Genomic DNA, 24,151 nt, shown 5'->3' with positions numbered 1-24,151 from the left:
CGATCATGTGAACCCTGTGTAGCACCGTAAAGTGTATAAGGCCAAGCCTTGCACAAGAAGAGGAGGAGTTCACCCTCCCCAGGGCGTCCGCCCACGTCCCCTCCTCAATCTCCTCACCCAGCTCCTCCTCCCATTTACCCTTCAACTCTTCAACTGAGGCCTCGTCCATCTCCTGCATCACTTGGTACGCTGCCGAAATCCTCCCCTCCCCAACCCACACCCCCGAGAGCAAACTGTCCTGGACCCCACGCGGCGGCAGCAGAGGGAACCCCGCCACCTGCCGCCTGATAAATGCCCTCACCTGCATGTACCGAAAGGCGTTCCCTGGGGGGGAAACTTCCTCACCAGCTCACCCAGGCTCGCAAATTTCCCGTCCTTAAACAGGTCCCCCAACCTCCTGATACCTGCCCTGTGCCAACTCAGGAACCCGCCGTACCAGGGATCCCATCGAGGCCCCCATCTCCCCCCTGTGCCGCCTCCATTGCCCCCAAATTTTGAGGGTAGCCACCACCACCGGGCTCGTGGTATACCTCATTGGAGGGAGCGGCAGCGGCGCCGTTACCAGCGCCTCCAGGCTCGTGCCCACACAGGACGCCATCTCCATCCTCCTCCATGCTTCCCCCTCCCCCTCCATCACCCACTTACGCACCATCGCTGCATTGGCAGCCCAATAGTACCTACAGAGGTTGGGCAGTGCCAGCGCAGCCCCCCCCTATTCCTGCCCCGCTCCAAGAACACCCTCCCCACCCTCGGGGTCCCATGTGCCCACACAAACCCCGTAATGCTCCTGTTAACCCGTCTGAAAAAGGCCCTTGGGATAAGGATGGGGAGGCACTGAAACAGGGACAGAAATCTCGGAAGCACCGTCATTTTGACTGACTACACCCTACCCGCCAGAGACAGCGGCAACATGTCCCACCTCATAAACTCCTCCTCCATTTGCTCCACCAGCCTTGTAAGGTTAAGCTTATGCAGGACCCACCAGCTCCTGGCTACCTGCACCCCCAAGTACCTAAAGCTCCTCTCCACCTTTTTCAATGGGAGCCTACTAATCCCCCCCTCCTGGTCCCCTGGGTGTACCATAAACAGCTCGCTCTTCCCAAAGTTGAGCTTGTACCCCGAAAAGTCACCAAATTCCTGGAGAATCCTCATCACCTCCGGCATTCCCCCCACCGGGTCCGCCACATCCAACAATAGGTCATTCGCATAGAGCAACACTCGGTGCTCCTCCCCACCCCGCACCAGCCCCCTCCAGTTCCTCGACTCCTTCAGCGCCATAGCCAGGGGTTCAATTGCCAGCTCAAAAAGTAGGGGGTACAAGGGACACCCCTGCCTAGTCCCTCGGTATAACTGAAAATACTCTGACCTCCTCCTATTCGTGGCCACGCTCGCCATCAGGGCCTCATATAACAGCTTCACCCAACTGACAAACCCCTCCCCAAACCCAAACCTTTCCAGCACCTCCCACAAGAACCCCCACTCAACCCTATCAAAGGCCTTCTCCGCGTCCAGTGCCTCCACTATCTCCGCCTCCCCTTCTACCGCCGTTATATTATAACGCTCAAGAGCCTCCGTATGTTAGTGTTCAGCTGCCTCCGCCTCACAAACCCGGTTTGATCCTCGTGGATAACCTGGGGCACACAGTCCTCTATCCTCGTGGCTAAGATCTTTGCCAGCAGCTTGGCGTCCACAATCGAGAGTGAGATCGGCCTGTACGACCCACACTGCTGGGGATTCTTGTCCCGCTTAAGAATCAGGGAGATCAGCGCCCGAGACATCGTCGGGGGCAAAGACCCCCCCCCCCCCCTTGCCTCGTTAAAGGTCCTAACCAACAGGGGGCCCAACCGGCCCCGGCGCCTTCTCCGACTGCATGTTCCCTATCCCTTTAACCAGCTCCTCCAGCTCAACTGGTGCCCCCAGCCCCTCCACCTGTCGCTCCTCCTCTCGGGAATCTCAGCCGATCCAAAAAGCGCCCCACCCACCCTCCTCCACCGGGGGTTTGGATCGATACAGTTTATCATAGGAGTCCCTGAAGACCCCCCCCCCCCCCAACCCCGACCCCCACCCCCCCGCCCCCCACGACCCGACCCGACCCCCCCCGCCCCGAACCCCCCCGGCCCGACCCCCCCGCCCCCGACCCACCCGACCCCGACCCGACCCCCCCCGACCCGACCGACCCCGACCCCCCCCCGACCCGACCCCGACCCGACCCCCCCCCACCACCCCGACCCGACCCCCCCGACCCGACCCCCCCCCGACCCAACCCCCCCCGACCCCGACCCGACCCGACCCCCCCCCGACCCGACCCCGACCCCCCCGAACCGACCCCACCCTACCCCCCCCGACCCGACCCCCCCGACCCGACCCCCCCGACCCCGACCCGACCCCCCCGACCCCACCCCCCCACCCCACCCCCCCCGACCCCGACCCGACCCCCCCCCGAACTGACCCGACCCCCCCCGAACTGACCCGACCCCCTCAACCCCGACCCCCTCAACCCCGACCCCCTCAATCCCAACCCCCTCGACCCCCTCAATCCCGACCCCCTCGACCCCCTCAATCCCGACCCCCTCAATCCCGACCCCCTCAATCCCGACCCCCTCGACCCCCTCAATCCCGACCCCCTCGACCCCCTCAATCCCGACCCCCTCGACCCCGACCCGCCCGCACCCCGCCCCGACCCCCCCCGCACCCCGCCCCGACCCCCCCCGCACCGACTCAAACCCAACCCCCTCGACCTGACCCGACCCCCTCGACCTGACCCGACCCCCTCGACCTGACCCGACCCCCTCGACCCCGACCCCCTCGACCCCGACCCCGACCCCCTCGACCCCGACCCCCTCGACCCCGACCCCCTCGACCCCCACCCCCTCGACCCCGACCCCCACCCCCTCGACCCCGACCCCCTCGACCCCGACCCCCTCGACCCCGACCCCCTCGACCTCGACCCGCCCCCGACCCCCCACCCGACCCGCCCCCACCCCGCCCCGCCCCCCCCCCGACCCCACCCCGAACCCCCCCCCGACCCGACCCACCCCGACCCCTAGGGCCAGCGCTGCCCGTTCCCCACAGCGGCAAATCCCCATCCCGACCCCCTCTACCTGCTCCATCTCCTTCGCCACTTCAGCAGCAACCCGGTACCCCCCCTTTCCCCCCCCAAACTTCCCACCACCCCCCCCCCCCAAGCTAGGGCCCCCCTACCTGCGTAACTCCTTCTATTGTACTTCCGTAAGCCAGCCGACTTCCTGCTGACCCCGGCTGCTCCCGCCACCCCAAAGACCCTCCCCATTGCAACACAACCACCTCCCCCAGTGACGGTCCCGCCCACTATTCCTCGAGCGCAGTGTCCAGCACTGGGGGAGTCGCAGTGTCCAGCACTGGGGGAGTCGCAGTGTCCAGCACTGGGGGAGTCGCAGTGTCCAGCACTGGGTAAGGCGCAGTGTCCAGCACTGGGGGAGTCGCAGTGTCCAGCACTGGGTAAGTCGCAGTGTCCAGCACTGGGGAGTCGCAGTGTCCAGCACTGGGGGAGTCGCAGTGTCCAGCACTGGGGGAGTCGCAGTGTCCAGCACTGGGGGAGTCGCAGTGTCCAGCACTGGGGGAGTCGCAGTGTCCAGCACTGGAGGAGTCGCAGTGTCCAGCACTGGGGGAGTCCCAGTGTCCAGCACTGGGGGAGTCGCAGTGTCCAGCGCTGGGGGAGTCGCAGTGTCCAGCGCTGGGGGAGTTGCAGTGTCCAGCGCTGGGGGAGTCGCAGTGTCCAGCGCTGGGGGAATCACAGTATCCAGCACTGGGTGTGTCGCAGTGTCCAGCACTGGGGGAGTCGCAGTCATTCAGCACTGGGGGAATCGCAGTGTCCAATGCTGGGGGAATCTCAGTTTTCAGCGCTGGGGGAATCTCAGTGTCCAGCGCTGGGGGAGTCGCAGTGTCCAGCGCTGGGGGAGTCGCAGTGTCCAGCTCTGGGGGAGTCGCAGTGTCCAGCACTGGGGGAGTCGCAGTGTCCAGCACTGGGGGAGTCGCAGTGTCCAGCACTGGGGGAGTCGCAGTGTCCAGCGCTGGGGCAGTCGCAGTGTCCAGCACTGGGTGAGTGGCAGTGTCCAGCGCTGGGTGAGTCGCAGTGTCCAGCACTGGGTGAGTAGCAGTGTCCAGCGCTGGGGGAGTCACAGTGTCCAGCACTGGGAGAGTCGCAGTGTCCAGCACTGGGAGAGTCGCAGTGTCCAGCACTGGGAGAATCGCAGTGTCCAGCGCTGGGGGAATCTCAGTTTTCAGTGCTGGGGGAATCTCAGTTTTCAGTGCTGGGGGAATCTCAGAGTCCAGCACTGGGGGACTCTCAGTTTCCAGAGCTGTGGGAGTCACAGTGTTCAGCACTGGGGTAGGCGCAGTGTCCAGCGCTGGGGGAGTCACAGTGCCCAGCACTGGGGGAGTCGCAGTGTCCAGCACTGGGGGAGTCGTAGTGTTCAGCACTGGGGGAGTCGCAGTCATTCAGCACTGGGGGAGTCGCTGTCTTCAGCACTGGGGGAGTCGCAGTCTTCAGCACTGGGGGAGTCGCAGTCTTCAGCACTGGGGGAGTCGCAGTCTTCAGCACTGGGGGAGTCGCAGTCTTCAGCACTAGGGGACTCGCAGTGTCCAGCACTGGGGGACTCGCAGTGTCCAGCACTGGGGGACTCGCAGTGTCCAGCACTGGGTGAGTCGCAGAGTGCAGCACTGGGGGAATCGCAGTGTCCAGCACTGGGGGAGTCGCAGTGTCCAGCACTGGGGGAATCGCAGTGTCCAGCGCTGGGGGAATCTCAGTGTCCAGCGCTGGGGGAGTCGCAGTGTCCAGCGCTGGGGAGTCGTAGTGTCCAGCGCTGGGGGATTCGTAGTGTCCAGCGCTGGGAGAGTCGCAGTGTCCAGCACTGGTGGAGTCGCAGTGTCCAGCACTGGTGGAGTCGGAGTGTCCAGCACTGGGGGAGTCGCAGTGTCCAGCGCTGGGGGAGTCGCAGTGTCCAGCACTGGGTGAGTGGCAGTGTCCAGCACTGGGGGAGTCGCAGTGTCCAGCGCTGGGGGAGTCGGAGTGTCCAGCACTGGGGGAGTCGCAGTGTCCAGCGCTGGGTGAGTCGCATTGTCCAGCACTGGGTGAGTGGCAGTGTCCAGCGCTGGGGGAGTCACAGTGTCCAGCACTGGGAGAGTCGCAGTGTCCAGCACTGGGGGAATCGCAGTGTTCAGCGCTGGGGGAATCTCAGTTTTCAGCGCTGGGGGAGTCGCAGTGTCCAATGCTGGAGGAATCTCAGTTTTCAGCGCTGGGGGAGTCGCAGTGTCCAATGCTGGGGGAGTCGCAGTGTCCAGCGCTGGGGGAATCTCAGTTTTCAGCGCTGGGGGAATCTCAGTTTTTAGCGCTGGGGGAATCTCAGTATCCAGCGCTGGGGGAGTTGCAGTGTCCAATGCTGGGGATGTCGCAGTTTCCAGCACTGGGTGTGTCGCAGTGTCCAGCACTGGGGGTGTCGCAGTTTCCAGAGCTGTGGGAGTCACAGTGTTCAGCACTGGGGTAGTCGCAGTGTCCGGCACTGGGGAGTCGTAGTGTTCAGCACTGGGGGAGTCGCAGTGTCCAGCACTGGGGGAGTCGCAGTCTTCAGCACTGGGGGAGTCGCAGTCTTCAGCACTGGGAGAGTCGCAGTGTCCAGCACTGGGGGAGTCGCAGTGTCCAGCATTGGGGGAGTCGCAGTGTCCAGCATTGGGGGAGTCGCAGTGTCCAGCACTGGGTAAGTCGCAGTGTCCAGCACTGGGTAAGTCGCAGTGTCCAGCACTGGGGAGTCGCAGTGTCCAGCACTGGGGGAGTCGCAGTGTCCAGCACTGGGGGAGTCGCAGTGCCCAGCACTGGGGGAGTCGCAGTGTCCAGCGCTGCGGGAGTCGCAGTGTCCAGCGCTGGGGGAGTCACAGTGTCCAATGCTGGGGATGTCGCAGTATCCAGCACTGGGTGTGTCGCAGTGTCCAGCACTGGGGGAGTCGCAGTCATTCAGCACTGGGGGAATCGCAGTGTCCAGCGCTGGGGGAATCGCAGTGTCCAGCGCTGGGGGAATCGCAGTGTCCAATGCTGGGGGAATCTCAATTTTCAGCGCTGGGGGAATCTCAGTGTCCAGCGCTGGGGGAGTCGCAGTGTCCAGCGCTGGGGGAGTCGCAGTGTCCAGCACTGGGGGAGTCGCAGTGTCCAGCGCTGGGGGAGTCGCAGTGTCCAGCACTGGGTGAGTGGCAGTGTCCAGCGCTGGGTGAGTCGCAGTGTCCAGCACTGGGTGAGTGGCAGTGTCCAGCGCTGGGGGAATCGCAGTGTCCAGCACTGGGAGAGTCGCAGTGTCCAGCACTAGGGGAATCGCAGTGTCCAGCGCTGGGGGAATCTCAGTTTTCAGTGCTGGGGGAATCTCAGTGTCCAGCACTGGGGGAATCTCAGTTTCCAGAGCTGTGGGAGTCACAGTGTTCAGCACTGGGGTAGTCGCAGTGTCCAGCGCTGGGGGAGTCGCAGTGTCCAGCACTGGGTGTGTCGCAGTGTCCAGCACTGGGGGAGTCGTAGTGTTCAGCACTGGGGGAGTCGCAGTCATTCAGCACTGGGGGAGTCGCCGTCTTCAGCACTGGGGGTGTCGCAGTCTTCAGCACTGGGGGAGTCGCAGTCTTCAGCACTGGGAGAGTCGCAGTGTCCAGCACTGGGGGAGTCGCAGTGTCCAGCGCTGGGGGAGTCGCAGTGTCCAGCACTGGGTGAGTGGCAGTGTCCAGCGCTGGGTGAGTCGCAGTGTCCAGCACTGGGTGAGTGGCAGTGTCCAGCGCTGGGGGAGTCACAGTGTCCAGCACTGGGAGAGTCGCAGTGTCCAGCACTAGGGGAATCGCAGTGTCCAGCGCTGGGGGAATCTCAGTTTTCAGTGCTGGGGGAATCTCAGTGTCCAGCACTGGGGGAATCTCAGTTTCCAGAGCTGTGGGAGTCACAGTGTTCAGCACTGGGGTAGTCGCAGTGTCCAGCGCTGGGGGAGTCGCAGTGTCCAGCACTGGGTGTGTCGCAGTGTCCAGCACTGGGGGAGTCGTAGTGTTCAGCACTGGGGGAGTCGCAGTCATTCAGCACTGGGGGAGTCGCCGTCTTCAGCACTGGGGGTGTCGCAGTCTTCAGCACTGGGGGAGTCGCAGTCTTCAGCACTGGGAGAGTCGCAGTGTCCGGCACTGGGGGAGTCACAGTGTCCAGCACTGGGAGAGTCGCAGTGTCCAGCACTAGGGGAATCGCAGTGTCCAGCGCTGGGGGAATCTCAGTTTTCAGTGCTGGGGGAATCTCAGTGTCCAGCACTGGGGGAATCTCAGTTTCCAGAGCTGTGGGAGTCACAGTGTTCAGCACTGGGGTAGTCGCAGTGTCCAGCGCTGGGGGAGTCGCAGTGTCCAGCACTGGGTGTGTCGCAGTGTCCAGCACTGGGGGAGTCGTAGTGTTCAGCACTGGGGGAGTTGCAGTCATTCAGCACTGGGGGAGTCGCCGTCTTCAGCACTGGGGGTGTCGCAGTCTTCAGCACTGGGGGAGTCGCAGTCTTCAGCACTGGGAGAGTCGCAGTGTCCGGCACTGGGGGAGTCGCAGTGTCCAGCACTGGGGGACACGAAGTGTCCAGCACTGGGGGACACGAAGTGTCCAGCACTGGGGGACTCGAAGTGTCCAGCACTGGGTGAGTCACAGTGTCCAGCGCTGGAGGAATCGCAGTGTCCAGCGCTGGAGGAATCGCAGTGTCCAGCGCTGGGGGAATCGCAGTGTCCAGCGCTGGGGGAATCGCAGTGTCCAACGCTCGGGGAATCTCAGTTTTCAGCGCTGGGGGAATCTCAGTGTCCAGCGCTGGGGGAGTCGCAGTGTCCAGCTCTGGGGGAGTCGTAGTGTCCAGCGCTGGGGGAGTCGTAGTGTCCAGCGCTGGGGGAGTCGCAGTGTCCAGCACTGGTGGAGTCGGAGTGTCCAGCACTGGGGGAGTCGCAGTGTCCAGCGCTGGGGGAGTCACAGTGTCCAGCACTGGGTGAGTGGCAGTGTCCAGCGCTGGGGGAGTCACAGTGTCCAGCACTGGGAGAGTCGCAGGGTCCAGCACTGGAGGAATCGCAGTGTCCAGCGCTGGAGGAATCTCAGTTTTCTGCGCTGGGGGAATCGCAGTGTCCAATGCTGGGGGAATCTCAGTTTTTAGCGCTGGGGGAGTTGCAGTGTCCAATGCTGGGGATGTCGCAGTGTCCAGCACTGGGGTAGTCGCAGTGTCCGGCACTGGGGAGTCGTAGTGTTCAGCACTGGGGGAGTCGCAGTGTCCGGCACTGGGGAGTCGTAGTGTTCAGCACTGGGGGAGTCGCAGTCTTCAGCACTGGGAGAGTCGCAGTGTCCAGCGCTGGGGTAATCGCAGTGTCCAATGCTGGGGGAATCTCAGTTTTCAGCACTGGGGGAATCTCAGTGTCCAGCGCTGGGGGAGTCGCAGTATCCAGCGCTGAGGGAGACGCAGTGTCCAGCACTGGGGGAGTCGCAGTGTCCAGCACTGGGGGAGTCGCAGTTTCCAGAGCTGGGGGAGTCGCAGTTTCCAGAGCTGGGGTAGTCACAGTGTTCAGCACTGGGGGAATCGCAGTGTCCGGCACTGGGGGAGTCGCAGTGTCCCACACTGGGGGAGTCGCAGTGTCCAGCACTGGGGTAGTCACAGTGTCCAGCACTGGGGGAGTCGCAGTGTCCAGCACTGGGGGAGTCGCAGTGTCCAGCACTGGGGTAGTCGCAGTGTCCAGAGCTGGGGGAGTCGCAGTTTCCAGAGCTGGGGTAGTCACAGTGTCCAGCACTGGGGGAGTCGCAGTGTCCAGCACTGGGGGAGTCGCAGTGTCCAGCACTGGGGGAGTCGCAGTGTCCCGCACTGGGGTAGTCGCAGCGTCCGGCACTGGGGGAGTCGTAGTGTCCAGCACTGGGGGAGTCGCAGTGTCCAGCACTGGGGAGTCGCAGTGTCCAGCACTGGGGGAGTCGCAGTGTCCAGCGCTGGGGGAGTCACAGTGTCCAGCGCTGGGGGAGTCGCAGTGTCCAGCACTGGGGGAGTCGCAGTGTCCAGAACTGGGGGATTCGCAGTGTCCAGCACTGGGGGAATCGCAGTGTCCAGCGCTGGGGGAGTCGCAGTCATTCAGCACTGGGGGAATCGCAGTGTCCAGCGCTGGGGGAGTCGCAGTGTCCAGCGCTGGGGGAGTCGCAGTGTGCAGCACTGGGGGAATCGCAGTGTCCAGCACTGGGGGAATCTCAGTTTTCAGCGCTGGGGGAATCTCAGTGTCCAGCGCTGGGGGAGTCGCAGTGTCCAGCACTGGGGGAGATGCAGTGTCCAGCGCTGGGGGAGTCACAGTGTCCAACGCTGGGGGAGTCGCAGTGTCCAGCACTGGGGGAGTCGCAGTGTCCAGCACTGGGGGAATCTCAGTGTCCAGCGCTGGGGGAGTCGCAGTGTCCAGCACTGAGGGAGTCACAGTGTCTAGCGCTGGGGGAGTCGCAGTGTCCAGCGCTGGGAGAGTCGCAGCGTCCAGGACTGCAGGAAAACCCGGTCTCCGTGCGCCGGGGGGGGGGGGGGGAGTTCCTGTCTGTGTGGGAGTCTGCACATTCTCCCCGTGTCTGCGTGGGTTTCATCCGGGTGCTCCGGTTTCCTTCCACAGTCCAACTTTGTGCAGCTTAGGTGGATTGGCCGCCCTAAAATTGCCCCTTAGTGTCCACAATGTGCGGGTTAGGCAGGAGTGGGCCGAGTTGGGGAGCTCTTTCAAAGGGTCGGTGCAAACGCGATGGGCTGAATGGCCTCCTTCTGCACTGTAGGGATCCTATGGGTGTTCAAAATAACGCGGGGTCAATAGGGAGTCAGTTACCTTGCTCGCTCCTTGGTCTCATTGTAGATCTTTGTTATGACCTGGTCCTTGTTGTCCATGAAGCTCTTGTGAAATTCTTCAAGTTTCCTGAAAGGCAATCAGCTCCAATTTACAAATGTGGAAGATTCCGGTTCAGAATCGCAACCTCCGCGTCCCTCATCCAGCCCTTTGCTCTCTGGGGTGTGTCCGGGGGGCAGGGGGGGTGTAACCTCTGTGAGATAAAGCATGACTGAGATTCGAGGCGGACAGGTCGCCTGGCGTCGACATGGGCACCGGATCAGACACCCGTCCAATTCTGGGGCCTTGGCCGTCCCCGATTCCCATCGCTTCACCTTGTCTGGGGGCGGACGGGCGGCCTGGGGCCCCATGCTCTGGATTTCCCTCTGTAAACCTCTATCTCCCCTCCTCTCAGATCTTCATTAAAACCAACCTCTTTGTTGGAGGCCATTCGGCCTATCGAGTCTGTACCGACCCTCTGAAAGAGCGTCTTACGTAGGTCCACTCCCCAGCACTATCCCTGTAACCCCACCCAACCTGCACATCTTTGGACAGTAAGGGACAATTCAGCACGGCCAATCCACCTAACCTGCACATCTTTGGACTGTGGGCAGGGCAGCACGTCGGCACAGTGGTTAGCATTGTTGCCTACGGCGCTGAGGACCTGGGTTCGAACCCCGGCCCTGGGTCACTGTCCGTGTGAAGTTTATACATTCTTCCCGTGTCTGCGTGGGTCTCACCCCCACAACCCAAAGATGTGCAGGATAGGTGAATTGGTCACACTAAATTGCCCCTTAATTGGAAAAATATAATTGAATAATTAAATAAAAAGAAAAATGAAATGAAAATCGTTTATTGTCACAAGTCGGCTTCAAATGAAGTTACTGTGAAAAGCCCCTAGTTGCCACATTCTGGCGCCTGTTCGGGGAGGCTGGTACGGGAATTGAACCGTGATGCTGGCCTGCCTTGGTCTGCTTTAAAAGCCAGCTCTTTAGCCCTGTGCTAAACCAGCCCCTAATAACCTTTGGACTGTGGGAGGAAACCGGAGCACCTGGAGGAACCCACGCAGACGCGGGGGGAGGGGGGGAGAACGTGCAAACTCCACACAGTCACCCTAGGCTGGAATCGAACCGGGATCACTGGCGCCGTGAGGCAGCAGTGCTAACCTGAAGATCACCACACCTCAGGCGAAGGGCAAGATTCAGACTGGGGCCTTCATGAATTTTTTTTTTAAATTTAGAGTACCCAATTCATTTTTTTTTACCAATTAAGGGGCACTTGAGCATGGCCAATCCACCTACTCTGCACATAGAACATAGTACAGTACAGCACAGAACAGGCCCTTCGGCCCTCGATGTTGTGCCGAGCCATGATCACCCTACTCAAACCCACGTATCCACCCTATACCCGTAACCCAATAACCCCCCCCCCCTTAACCTTACTTTATTAAGACACTACGGGCAATTTAGCATGGCCAATCCACCTAACCCGCACATCTTTGGGTTGTGGGGGCGAAACTCACGCAGACACGGGGAGAATGTGCAAACTCCACACGGACAGTGACCCAGGGCCGGGATCGAACCTGGGACCTCGGCGCCGTGAGGCTGCAGAGGCTAACCCACTGCGCCACCGTGCCGCCCTTGGGGCCTTCATGAATAACGTCAGCCTGCCACCATCCTGATCGAGGCTGTGGTCTCTGTCTCGATATCTCATCATGTGGCTCTGTGTGTTCGATAAAACTCCTGTCAAGCACCTCGGGGACGTCTTACTTAACCGAAGGATGAGTAACGAAGAGGCCCAGGGTGATGTTCCGAGGGCCCTCGGTTCGAACCTCGCCACAAATAAAAAAACGTGGAATCGAAAGCTCACATCCCCTGCATTAAAAATAAAAAATCTTCATCCTTGGAAAGTGGAGTGTTGATTGGACGCGAGTGCTGGCTGTGTGTCTGACTCTACTCCCAGCTGCTTGGCAGTGGGAACCATCAGGGTTTAGTTCGGTATACGCGGGAGAACATACGGAGGACAGAACTAAACTCTGGAAATTACTGCGTCTAAATATGTATATAACATACCGTCCTAATGTAAGCAAATATTCATTAAATTTCAGACTTTCTGGGAGTTCAAATACTTGCTGATAAACGGCATATGTTAACGCAGAGCCAGTCTAGTTTGTGCAGGCTGAGAAATATAATACCAGTGTTCTTCAGGGCCATTCCACAAAGCTTCATATCCAAATATACTAGACCTCCATACTGTTTCAAACGGGCAGTTAGTTTTCGAGGCAAATATATGAATAGGGTGGGAACGGAAGGCTACGGATTCAGTTAGTGCAGACATAGAACTGTACAGCACAGTGCAGGCCCTTCGGCCCACAATGTTGTGCCGAACTGGGGTGAAACTAAGATCGAATCAACCTATTCTTGACGGCTTTAGTTCAGGCAGCTACCATGGACAGTACAGGCTTGGAGGGCCGAAGGGCCTGTTCCTGTACAGTATTGTTCTTTGTTTTGAGGAAAGGGAGAATGGTCAGGGCTTTGGGGAGAAGGCCAGGGAGAGTGACACGGAGGCTCAGTCGGAACACGTACGCACACACGACAGGACAAACGGCCTCCTTCTGTCCTCTCACCCGTTCTATGACTCGGTTACAGATCGCTCACAATTCAATGTTTCGTACGGAGGTCTGGGCTGGGCCGGCCGCACACATCCTCAGGACGGACCCAAGACGCTTTACAGCCAGTGAGGGAGTACATCCTCGTTGAGGCGCCGGAATGTTGATCGACCCTGTTGATCGAAACCCTGTCTACCTCAGCCTGGTAAATATTCAACGACCCCGCAGCCTCCACCGCCCTCAGGGGCGAGAATTCCAGAGATGCCGGACAAAATTCCTCCTCATCTCTGTCTGAAATGGGAGACCCCTTATTCGAGAATGGAGGCTCAGCTTTATAATTCCAGCTGCCGGGGTTGGATTTGAACCCGTGTTCCCCCCCCCCGCCCGGAACATTTACCCAGGGGCCTCGCCGGATTGCTAGCCCAGTGACATTCCCACTACACAACTGCCTCAACCTCAATCCACATCATTAAAAAAAAACAAGATGCCACAATGCTGTCTGTGGGAGCTGGCTGTGCACAAAATGGCTGCCGCATTTCCTACATGGGGGCAGCATGGTAGCACAGTGGTTAGCGCAGTTGCTTCACAGCTCCAGGGTCCCAGGCTTGGGTTACTGTCTGTGTGGACTCTGCATGTTCTTCACCGTGTGTGCGTGGGTTTCCTCCGGGCGCTCCGGTTTCCTCCCACAGTCCAAAGATGTGCAGGTTGGGTGGATTGGCCGCGCTAAATTGCCCCTTAGTGCCCAAAAAGGTTAGGAGGGGTTACTGGGTTACGGGGATAGGGTGGAAGTGAGGGCTTAAGTGGGATGCTCTTTCCAAGAGTCGGTGCCGACTCGATGGGCCGAATGGCCTCCTCCTGCACTGTAAATTCTATGATTACTAATCGCGCGACATTACCACGACGCCACCGTTTCGGCACGTCTGCGTTTTGCCTACCTTCCTGGGCTTGTCGAGGAAAGCCTGCTTGATCAGCATAAGCGTCGCGTCCGATTTGATTCCCAGGATGGCGTAGTAATCGGCGGCGGCTCCAGACCTAGTCGTGACGGGAGACAGGAGAAGGCAGGGTTTATTGCTCTGGGCTGCTGCTGTGTGACCCCCTACCAGGGGTGAGGGGGCTGGGCCAGTCCAAACGCGCTGTGCAGCGGAGGGGAGGAGTGGTGCGGGTGGCCTTGGACCCCGAGGGCACAGTCCTCTGTCCAAGCCCCCTGATATACACTGCTTATGGGCAGGGAGAACAGCCAGGAACTTCCTTTCCCTTGGACATCGTTAATTGGTGCTCAATAGCCAATGGGCCGGCAATGAGAGTGTAAGCAAGTACAACAACAACTTGCATCTAGATGGTGCCTTTACGTAATGAAACGTCCCGAGGGGCTTTGCCGGCGTGTTGTGGGGGGGGGGGGGGGGGGGTGGGAGGGGAGGGGGGGGGAGGGTGGACCAGGCAGCTGAAGGCCTGCCCGCCGATGGTGGGAAGATCACCAATGGCACGAGAGGTGAGAATTGGAGGAGCGCAGAGACCTCAGGGGGCTGTTGATTCAGAGGAGGGGGGGGGGGGGGGGGGGAGATTACAAATACGGGGGAGGGGGCGAGGCCATCAATGGATTTGAAAACCAGGAGGAGAGTTTTCAAATCGAGACGTCGCTTGAGCGGGAGCCAGTGTGCGCCAGCGAGCGCTGAGGGCGGGAGGGAGAGGCAATCAAGGAACCCGACGTGGGGTCGGCTTTGGAACTCCAGTGGACGGAGCGTAGAACGTGGGATGAGCCGGACTAATCGCACGGTAGCTACAGCGGGTAGCACAGTTGCTGCACAGGGCAATAAACCCTGCCTTCTCCTGTCTCAGGTTCGATTCCCGGCTTGGGTCACTGTCTGTGCGGAGTCTGCACCTTCTCCCCCGGTGTCTGCGTGGGTTCCCTCTGGGCGCCCCGGTTTCCTCCCACAAGTCCCGAAAGACGTGCTTGTTAAGGTGAATTGGACATTCTGAATTCTCCCTCTGTGTACCCGAACAGGCACCGGAATGTGGCAACTAGGGGCTTTTCACAGTAACTTCATTGCGGTGTTAATGTGAGCCTACTTGTGACACTAATAAAGATCATTAGATCATTATTAGATAATGAAGGCAGAGATGAAGGCTTCAGCAGGAGATTAGCTGAGACAGGGACCAGGCCGGCGGCCGTTATGAGAGATGGGGTGAGCGAACGTTATGGCAGGAGCTGGGGGAATTATTCTTTTCTGCAAAGATTCAGTTTGAAGCTATGAGCTATCGTTGTGCGGCCGTTCAATTTGACATGTATCGGTGAGCACCCACGCGCTCGACCCTTGTGACTGCCCGGAGAGGGGGTGGAATTTACCAAGAAGGTGCCCGGACTGGGAGAGTTTCAGCCGTGGGGAGAGGCTGCGGGGAATGTTTTCTTTGGAAGAGAAGAGGCCCGAGGGGAGATTTCATCAAAGTTTATAAAATGATGAGGGGTAGAGATAGGGTGGAGAGTGTGATGATAGAATCCAATACCAGGGTCCGATGCTTGAACAAAGGGGACTACGATAGAATGAGGAAGGACCTCGCTAAAGTAGACTGGAAACAAATATTTTATGGTCGGACAGTTGAGGAGCAGTGGAGTAATTTCAAAGAAATCTTTCATAGTGCTCAACAAAAGTATATTCCACTGAGAAGGAAGAATTGTAAGAAAAGAGGTAATCGACCATAGGTGTCTAAGGAGATACATGAGGCTGTCAAATTGAAAGAGAAGGCTTACAAAGTGGCCAAGATCAGCGGGAAACTAGAAGATTGGGAAAACTTTAAAGGTCAGCAGAAATCCACGAAAAAAGCCATAAAGAAAAGTAAGATAGAACACGGAAAAAAACTGGCACAGAATATAAGGATAGATAGCAAAAGTTTTTATAATTAAATAAAACTAAAAAGAGTGGCTAAAGCAAACATTGGTCCATTAGAGGATGAGAGTGGTCATTTAGTTATGGGATATAATGAAATGGCGGAGGCATTGAACAAATATTTTGTATCGGTCTTCACAGTGGAGGACACTAATGACATGCCAGCAATTGACCGAGAGAAGAAGGTAGGTGAGGACCTGGAAACCATTACTATCACGAAAGAGCAAGTGTTGGGCAAGCTAATGGAGCTCAGGATAGATAAGTCTCCTGGCCCTGATTGGATGCATCCCAGGGTACTGAAAGAGATGGCTGGAGCAATAGCAGATGCACTGGCAGTAATTTTCCAAAATTTGCTGAACACTGGGGCAGTCCCAGAGGATTGGAAAACAGCAAATGTGACGCCACTGTTTAAAAAGGGAAGTAGACAAAAGATGGGGAATTATAGACCGGTTAGCTGAACCTCTGTCGTGGGGCAGATGCATGAGTCTATTATCAAGAAAGAGATAGGAGGGTACCTCGATAGAAATTGTCCCATTGGACGGACGCAGCATGGATTCATGAAGGGCAGGTCATGCTTGACGAATCTCTTGGAATTCTATGAAGACATTTCGAGCAAGGTAGACAAAGGGGACCCAGTGGATGTGGTGAAGCTAGATTTCCAAAAGGCCTTTGACAAGGTACCGCACAAGAGGCTGCTGCATAACTTAAGGCTGCATGGTGTTAAGGGTAGAGTACTAGCATGTATAGAGGATTGGCTGTCTAACAGGAAACCTAGAGTGGGAATAAATGAGTGCTATTCTGGCTGGCAATCAGTGACGAGTGGTGTGCCTCAGGGATCGGTGTTGGGACCACAATTATTTACAATTTGTATAGACGATTTGGAGTTGGGAACTACAGGTAAGGTATCCACGTTTGCAGATGACACAAAGGTGTGTGGCAGAGCAAAGTGTACTGAGCACTGTAAAACCTTACAGAGGAATATTGACACATTGAGTGAGTGGGCAAAGGTCTGGCAGATGGAGTATAATGTCATTAAGTGTGAAGTCATGCATTTTGGTAGGAGTAACAATAGAACAGATTATTACTTAAATGGTAAAAAGTTGCAGCTGCTATGCAGAGGGACCTGGGTGTACTTGTGCATGAGTCACAGAAGGTTGGTCTGCAGGTGCAACAAGTAATTAGGAAGGCAAATGGAGTTTTGTCCTTCATTGCGAAGGGGATTGAGTTTAAAAGTAGAGAGGTCATGTTGCAGTTATACAAGGTGCTGGTGAGGCCACACCGGGAGTACTGTGTGCAGTTTTGGTCTCCACACTTGAGAAAGCATGTGGTAGCACTAGAGGGGGGCAAGAGGAGGTTCACTAGGCTGATTCCGGAGTTGAGGGGTTTATCGTATGAGGAGAGGTTGAGTAGGTTGGGATTATATTCACTGGAATTCAGAAGGTTGAGGGGGGATCTAATAGAAACATATAAAAGATAGAAGTAGAAAGGATGTTTCCACTGGTAGGTGAAAGTAGGACAAGAGGGCATAGCCTCAAGATTAGGGGGAGCAGATTTAGGACTGAATCAAGGAAGAACTTCTTCACTCAGAGGGTGGTTAAAGTATGGAATTCCCTACCGAAAGGAGCAGTAGCCGCTACTTCATTGAATATATTTAAAGATAGGGTAGATGTTTTTTTGAAAAATAAAGGAATTACGGGATATGGCAAGAATGCGGGTAAGTGGTTCTGAGACCAGGAAAAGATTAGCCGTGATCTTATAGAATGGCGGAGCTCGAAGGGCCGGACGGTCTACTTCTGCTCCTAGTTCTTATGTAAGGAGCTCTTTCCAAGAGCCGGTGCAGATTCGATGGGCCGAATGGCCTCCTGCACTGTAAATTCTATAATCAGACCTGCCTGTTGTATATTTATATATATCCTCACTGTGTAGGTGTGTTTGGGGGGGGGGGGGGGGGGGGAGAATAAATGCTGTGGCCAAAAGGAAAACAAAACGGCCGACAGTTGGCGAACCTCCCCTTTAAGGCGGCGGGGGCCAGAGGAACCTCCCCTTTAAATGGGAGAGATGGTCCCGTGACGGGAAATCAAAGAGCTTTGCGAGTCAGTGACAAGAGGAGGGAATTCACGAGTGGGCGGGGCCCCACAACCTTTCTACCTTTTTGATCTCTGAACGGCGACGACGGAGCGCCTCCCCCTCGCCGACCGGCGCCGCCTTACTGGGGCCACTGCCATGTCCGCGCATGCGCCCGAAGGGGCGTGGCTGAGGGAGGGGCCCTCCGCCTATTGTGACATCGCCCGGACCCGACCCCTTCTTGCCACGCCACCGGGCCCAGCCGTTGACTTTTAAAAGGGACGCGAGCGTCCCCCATCAACCGCCCACACGAACACGCGCACCGAGCATGCGCCGAACCCGGTGGTGCCGGCCAGCGCGCACCGAGCAGACGCCGGTCCCGGCCAGCGCGCACCGAGCATGCGCCTACCCCACCGGACCCGGGCGGGTGCCGGCACTCGCGCATGCTCCCTCCATGCCGGCGATGCCCCGCTCAGTCGAACAGCCCATCCACACAAACAGACACTTTTTGAAGGAAATTCGACACTCGAGGAAACAGAGAGGGAAAGGGAAAAGGGGTGGGGATGATTCTGGATACACGGCCAAAGGGGGGGGGGGGGGGGGGGGACAGGGCGCGATTTTAACCCAGTCAGGCGGGTTTCCCGCTGAGGACGGGTTTCCCGCCCCGCCTAATTTACTGTGCTGCTTTAATATTGACGTTAGGGCTCAAAGTGGGTCAATCTGCTGCTGGGTGAGCCGGAGCGTCACGGCGGCGACGGGAGGCCAGTCGGCCCCTCGTGCCCGTGCCGGCCCTTTGACGGATCGATTTGGATTTATTGTCGCCGGTACCGAGTGCGGTGAAAAGTATTGTTCCGCATGCAGTCTCGCGCATGCGCAGATCGGTAACCTCCCCGAAGGCAACTGCGTCCTCCCCGGAGAAGATCAAATGGCGACACGGGTGTTCGACGACACGACGAGGGGAGGGGGTGAGGTTGGTGGTGGTGTCGCTGGATGGCGGACGGGCCCCCCCCCCCCGGTTCGAAGCCCCGCACCCCACCTCAGGCACATTCTTCGAGTTCAATCTGGAATGAAAAGACCACAGAGCCGTCGCCGACTGTTGTTGAATAAAGGTTGGCACGGTAGCACAGTGGGTTAGCACTGTTGCTTCATAGCTCCAGGGTCCCAGGTTGGGTTCCCCGCTGGGTTACTGTCTGTGCGGAGTCTGCACGTTCTCCCCATGTCTGCATGGGTTTCCTCCGGGTTCTCCGGTTTCCTCCCACAGTCCAAAGATGTGCAGGTTAGGTGGATTGGCTATGATAAATTGCCCTCAGTGTCCAAAAGGTTAGATGGGGTTATTGGGTTACAGGGATAGGGTGGAAGTGAGGGCTTTAAGTGGGTTGGTGCAGACTCAATGGGCCGAATGGCCTCCTTCTGCACTGTATGTTCTATGTTCTAGAACGTTTTCTAAACCGACCTGGTTCACCGACGTCCCCTTTGGGGGGGAAGCAGATATCTTGCCGTCCTTACTCGCGTCTGGGCCACATGTCCCTCCAGATTCGCTCTCAAATGGCCCAGCAAGCCACTCAAGTCGGTGATTACGGGGGCGCAGTGAACACAGACCTTGCCAGCGATGAATAAAACCAAAATCATAGAACGGTACAGCACAGGTAGGCCACTCGGCCCATCAAATCAGTGCCAGTTCTTTCGGCGGGTGATCCGCGTGGCCCCACGCCACCCACTCTTTCCTCGGGACGCCTGATTTTTTTTCCCTCTTCTTCTTTAAGCATTTACCCAACTTCCTTTAATTTGTTTCTCGATTTTTTTAAGGGGCAGATCTGCTCCCTAAACGAGGGAAGGGGCCGGCGAGGGACCCGGCTGCTTTTGAAGTAATGGCCAGGATACGCCATTGACAGGGTCTCTCATCTCTCCCCACCCCCAATTTGGGTGGGGAACACGGCCCCCGCGACTCCTGAGCCCTTCCTCCCCGCAGCCAGTTCACCCTCGAATCAACTTTATGTGGCTGCTGATGGTATCTCCACCCAACCCTCGCTAATCCATCTTGTGTCCCACCCCACCCCCCTCAAGCCCCTTCCTCCATGTCTCGTCCGAGATCTAAGTCTGTTACTTTCCAGGCTTCCTCCAGACAAGGCCTACCCTTCCGATGACTTCAAAATGGAGGCTGGGCGAGAAACTGGCCAATGTTTACTGGGGCAAGGGCCCCGGGGCCTTTGAACAGGGGTGCAGGTGGCAGGGTCTCACTGGAACCTCTGCAGTGAGTGGGGGTGGATCAGGCGATTTCGTGGCCACAGAAAGGGCAGCTGGATGAGTGGCACAGGGGACAGCACCGCTGCCTCACGGCGCCAGGGACCCGGGTTCCATTACCGTCGCAGGTCACTGTCTGTGCCGGAGTCTGCACGTTCTCCCCCTGTATCTGTGTGGGTTTCCCCCGGGTGCTCCAGTTTCCACCCACCGTCGAACGATGTGCAGATTAATAATAATAATCGCTTATTGTCACAAGCCGGCTTCAAATGAAGTTACTGTGAAAAGCCCCTAGTCGCCACATTCCGGCGCCCGTTCGGGGAGGCCGGTAAGGGAATTGAACCCGCGCCGCTGGCCTTGTTCTGTATTGCAAGCCAGCTGTTTTGCCCACTGTGCTAAACCAGCCCCTGATGTTAGGTGGATCGGCTGTGATAAATTGCCCCCTTAAGTGTCCAAAAGATTAGGTTGGGTTACGGGAATAGGGCGGGGGGTGTGGGCCAAGACAGGGGCGCTCTTTCAGAGGGTGGGTGCACACTGATGGGCCCAATGGCTGCGCTGCAGGATTCCGTGATTCGATGCACCCACCGGGGAAGCAGGATATGCTGATTGGGCGGGGGGGGAGGCAGTGTGAGTGGGCGGGGGGGGCGGTGTGAGTGGGCTGGGTGGGGGGGGGTGTGAGTGGGGGGGGCGGTGTGAGTGGGCGGGGGGGGGTGAGTGGGGGGGGGCGGTGTGAGTGGGGGGGGGGGGCGGTGTGAAAGGAGGCCCGTGTGGGGTAGAAGACGCCGGCACAGCGGATGGGCTGTGTCTGGGCTGTCACGATCGCCGTAACCCCAGCTGAAATCCTCCGCAACAATCCCCTCCCGCCTCACCGCCCCCACCCAGTTCCAGCAGGCACCCAATTCCGGCGCACAGAGGTGGCATTGTCCCTGATGTTGGTGGGGATCTTGTCTCCATTGAAAAGCATTCCTCTGGCGTCACGCAAATCGCAGGGATCTGTGCTGGGGCCCCTATTGTTGTGTCATTTATATAAATGGCATAGGTGACTATGTGGGGGCGGGGGGGGGGGGGGGGTAGGATCAGTAAGTTTGCAGATGGCACAAAGATTGGCCGGGTGGTTAACAGTGAGGTTGAGGGTCTTGGGTGGCAGGAGGATGGAGACGGGATGGTCAACTGGGCAGATAATGGAATTTAACACTGAAAAGTGCGACGCGATGCACTTTGGAAGGAGTAATGTGACCGGGAAGTGTTCAACGAATGGCCTGATACTGGGAACGTCCGAGGAGCAAAGTGACCTCGGGCGTGTTTATCCAAAGATATCTGAAGGCAGGAGGGCAGGTTAATAGGCTGGTGAAAAAGGCACATGGGACACTCGCCTTTATCAATCGAGACATCGCTAACAAAAGCAGGGAGGCCATGTTGGAGTTGTATCGAACTTTGGTGAGGCCACAGCTGGAATACTGTGTGCAGTTTTGGTCTCCACACTTGAGAAAGGATGTGCTAGCACTAGAGGGGGTGCAGAGGAGGTTCACTAGGCTGATTCCGGAGCTGAGGGGGTTATCGTATGAGGAGACGTTGAGTAGGTTGGGATTATATTCACTGGAATTCAGAAGGTTGAGGGGGGATCTAATAGAAACATATAAAATTTTGAAGGGAATGGATAAGATAGAAGTAGAAAGGATGTTTCCACTGGTAGGTGAAAGTAGGACAAGCCGGCATAGCCTCAAGATTAGGGGGAGCAGATTTAGGACTGAATCAAGGAGGAACTTCTTCACTCAGAGGGTGGTTAAAGTATGGAATTCCCTACCGAAAGGAGTAGTAGCCGCTACTTCATTGAATATATTGAAAGATAGGGTAGATTTTTTTTGAAAAATAAAGGAATTACGGGATATGGCGAGAATGCGGGTAAGTGGTTCTGAGACCAGGAAAAGATCAGCCGTGATCTTATAGAATGGCGGAGCTCGAAGGGCCGGACGGTCTACTTCTGCTCCTAGTTCTTATGTAGGGAGCTCTTTCCAAGAGCCGGTGCAGACTCGATGGGCCAAATGGTCTCCTGCACTGTAAATTCTATAATCAGACCTGCCTGTTGTATATTTATATATATCCTCACTGTGTAGGTGTGTTTGGGGGGTGGGGGGGAGAATAAATGCTGTGGCCAAAAGGAAAACAAAACGGCCGACAGTTGGCGAACCTCCCCTTTAAGGCGGCGGGGGCCAGAGGAACCTCCCCTTTAAATGGGAGAGATGGTCCCGTGACGGGGAATCAAAGAGCTTTGCGAGTCAGTGACAAGAGGAGGGAATTCACGAGTGGGCGGGGCCCCACAACCTTTCTACCTTTTTGATCTCTGAACGGCGACGACGGAGCTCCTCCCCCTCGCCGACCAGCGCCGCCTTCCTCGGGCCACTGCCATGTCCGCGCATGCGTCCGAGGGCGCGGGACTGAGGGAGGGGACTCCGCCGATTGTGACATTGCCCGGACCCGCCCCCTTCTTGCGACGCCACCGGGCCCAGCCGTTGACTTTTGAAAGGGACGCGAGCGTCCCCCACCAACCCTCCACACGAACGCGCGCACCGAGCATGCGCCGGTACCGGTGGTGACGGCAAGCGCGCGCCGAGCATGCGCCTCTCCCACCGGACCCGGGCGGGTGCCGGGACTTGCGCATGCGCCCTCCATGCCGGCGATGCCCCGCTCAGTGGAACAGCCCCTCCGCACAAACAGACACTTTTGATGGAAATTCGACACTCGAGGAAACAGAGAGGGAAAGGGAAAAGGGGTGGGGATGATTCTGGCTACACGGCCAAAGGGTGGGGGGTGGGGGGAATGGGGCGCGATTTTAACCCAGTCACGCGGGTTTCCCGCTGGGGACGGGTTTCCCGCCCCGCCTGATTCACTGTGCTGCTTTAATATTGACGTTAGGCCTCAAAGTTGGTCAACCTGCTGCTGGGTGAGCCGGAGCGTCACGGCGGCGACGGGAGGCCAGTCGGCCCCTCGTGCCCGTGCCGGCCCTTTGACGGATCGATTTGGATTTATTGTCGCCGGTACCGAGGTGCGGTGAAAAGTATTGTTCCGCGTGCAGTCCGGGCAGATCGTTCCGGACGTGAGAATCAGACGAGGAATACAGATTCCCGTCTCCACCCCCTGCCCCAAAGTTGAAATGCTGGCAGCTCATTCTGTAGGATCACAAGCTCAGAATAACCACTTGTTAATGTGGCAATGTGTTAATGTGTTAATGTGTTCCCGTACCAGCCTCCCCGGACAGGCGCCGGAATGTGGCGACTAGGGGCTTTTCGCAGTAACTTCATTGAAGCCTACTCGTGACAATAAGCGCTTTTCATTTTCATTTCATGTACTAGAGGGCAATCAGTGACTAGGACTGAACCCAAACACATTCATACTGGTGAGAGTCTGTTCACCTGCTCTGTGTGAGAAGAGATTCAGTTTGTCAACTCACTAACTGACCCGCCAATGCACAAGTGACTGCAAGAATTCGATTCTGCTGTCATTGCTGCTGATAATGCGGCATGCTTGCCTTCATCAGCTGGGGCATTGAGTATAGAAGTTGGGAAATCATGTTGCAGCTATATAAAATCTTGGTTAGCCCACATTTGGATTGCGTGCAGTTCTGGTCACCATATTATCAGAAGAACGTGGAATCTTTGGAGAGAGTGCAAAGCAGGTTCACCAGAATGTTGCCTGATCTCGAGGAGAGGTTGAATAAACTAGGTTTGTTTTCACTGGAAAGATGGAGGTTGAGGAGGGACCTGATGGAGGCCTACAAAATCATGAAAGGGATAGACAGGATGGATAGGCGGAGGTTTTTTCCAAAGGTTGTTTTTGAAAACACACCATTATTCTTAGAATTCCCCCGATACCAAAAAGGGCCGACGTTCTAAATGGTGAACAGAGATTCTCACTCCCTGACTCCGATGCAGGCTTCAGTGGGTGCTATTCAGGTCAAACTATATGTTCAAGTTATCCCCCGGTATAACCCATACCTTCACCGAAGATTTTATCTACTTACCACTTAGTAGCAGCGATGTCCTGGGTCCTGCATTGTTAAGTAAGTAAAGTAGACTTTAGGAATAACCACTATTTCAGGTTCAATTAAGTTATTTGATTATATATATTTTTTCTTTTAAAAGCTGCAAACACTTCCTTTACAGAAAGGTAAAAACATCTTGCTTCTGGATCCTTCTGGTTGGCTGAAGGGACCTTCAGGCCCACCTTCACAATCAATCTTCTTTAAAGTCTGGACTTCATGAGATGTATTCGCTGGTTAGCTCCTTGCTGTGTCTTGTCGATCCCATGTACTGAGCTATAAGAGCTGGCTCTGCTTGCTATCTCTCAGCTGACTCTGACTCCTGTTAAATTCTAGTCTTCCTTAGATGTATAGCTGTTTACACTCGTCTGCTTGTCTCATCTTTCCCATGACCGAGCTGTGAAAGCTGAATCTGCTTCTCTTGTTCCTTCTCTCTCTGAGTTGTGATGCTGCTTCTGCTCTGGTCTCTGGGTTTATATTCTCTTTCTAACAGTTAAGTTT

General features: G+C 57.2%; 1 long non-coding RNA gene across 2 annotated transcripts; it reads right to left on the bottom strand.

Annotated features, from left to right (window-relative positions):
• Positions 1-9,762: 9,762 nt before the first annotated feature.
• Positions 9,763-22,001, bottom strand: LOC119959298. 2 transcript variants are annotated; one of them, XR_005459153.1, is made up of 3 exons: positions 21,945-22,001; positions 13,366-13,462; positions 9,763-9,912 (listed from the first exon to the last, which is right to left on the bottom strand). It is a non-coding gene; the product is annotated as an uncharacterized LOC119959298 (long non-coding RNA). The 2 variants fall into 2 exon arrangements; XR_005459152.1 differs by lacking the exon at positions 21,945-22,001 and adding an exon at positions 17,461-17,659.
• Positions 22,002-24,151: the final 2,150 nt, after the last annotated feature.

This window comes from Scyliorhinus canicula, unplaced genomic scaffold (assembly GCF_902713615.1).
Source record: "Scyliorhinus canicula unplaced genomic scaffold, sScyCan1.1, whole genome shotgun sequence".
Taxonomy (NCBI): domain Eukaryota; kingdom Metazoa; phylum Chordata; class Chondrichthyes; order Carcharhiniformes; family Scyliorhinidae; genus Scyliorhinus; species Scyliorhinus canicula.
The sequence above is the reverse complement of the archived record's forward strand: the minus strand, read 5'-3'. Positions and strand labels throughout refer to the sequence as shown.